This window comes from Octopus bimaculoides, chromosome 23 (assembly GCF_001194135.2).
Source record: "Octopus bimaculoides isolate UCB-OBI-ISO-001 chromosome 23, ASM119413v2, whole genome shotgun sequence".
NCBI classification, from domain to species: domain Eukaryota; kingdom Metazoa; phylum Mollusca; class Cephalopoda; order Octopoda; family Octopodidae; genus Octopus; species Octopus bimaculoides.
The window spans coordinates 35,345,809-35,346,690 of NC_069003.1; positions in this window are offsets into that span (position 1 = coordinate 35,345,809).

The window sequence follows — 882 nt, forward strand, 5'->3', positions numbered from 1 at the left end:
TATATATATATAGTTAATCCCCCCCACCAAAAAAAAACCCAAGAAAAAACAACAACGCGAGGACGTGGTACATGCAAAATATTAACATACGCCAAGAGAAGGAAAGAAAATCTTTGCTGCATGAGAAAGGAAACACATTACGTTTTTAATTTTCCTACGTCTTGCTAATCTCCCCCTAATCCAGTTTAATCCTTCTTACTACAGTTTAATCCTACTCCCTGCTGCATTTATCCTCCACTGTTTTTATCTACCCCTTCTAATAACCATATCCATTATAGCCTTCACACTGAAAATTTGAAAGATGGTTATAGCCAGGACTTGATAGGAACAATTTTTTTATTATCGATTCGGGAAGGATGAAAGGCAGAGTTGATTTCTGCAAGACCGGAATTAAAGGTGATAGCATTGGCCGAATTGGTTCTATTAGGCGTTTCTTTGACATTTAGTTCGTCGCTTTGAAGATGCTAGTATTTCTTTGGCGCATGATCAGTAGTGACTTCTTCCAAGTCCAGTAAGTTATAGCCTTCGGCAACGAACCAACGTTTCTTGATGATTCTATATGCCACAATAAAGAATCCAATGGCGACGCCAAGACTGAAGATGGTACTCACAACAATGGCTGCTGTAGACACTGAATGCTTGTTATTTGAGTCATGTTTGGACACAGGACTCGTCACTGTGCTGTTGTTAGTCACGAAGGTTGACGGGAAAGATTGATCAGTTGATATGTCTGATGTTGTTGTTGTGGTTGTTGTTGTTTTTAGTGTTGATACACTTGTAATTTTTGAGGTTTTTGTTGTTGTTGTTGGTGTTGCTATTTTTGTTGTTGGTGTTGTTGGTATTTTTGTTGTTGGTGTTGTTGTTGGTGTTGCTATTTTTGTA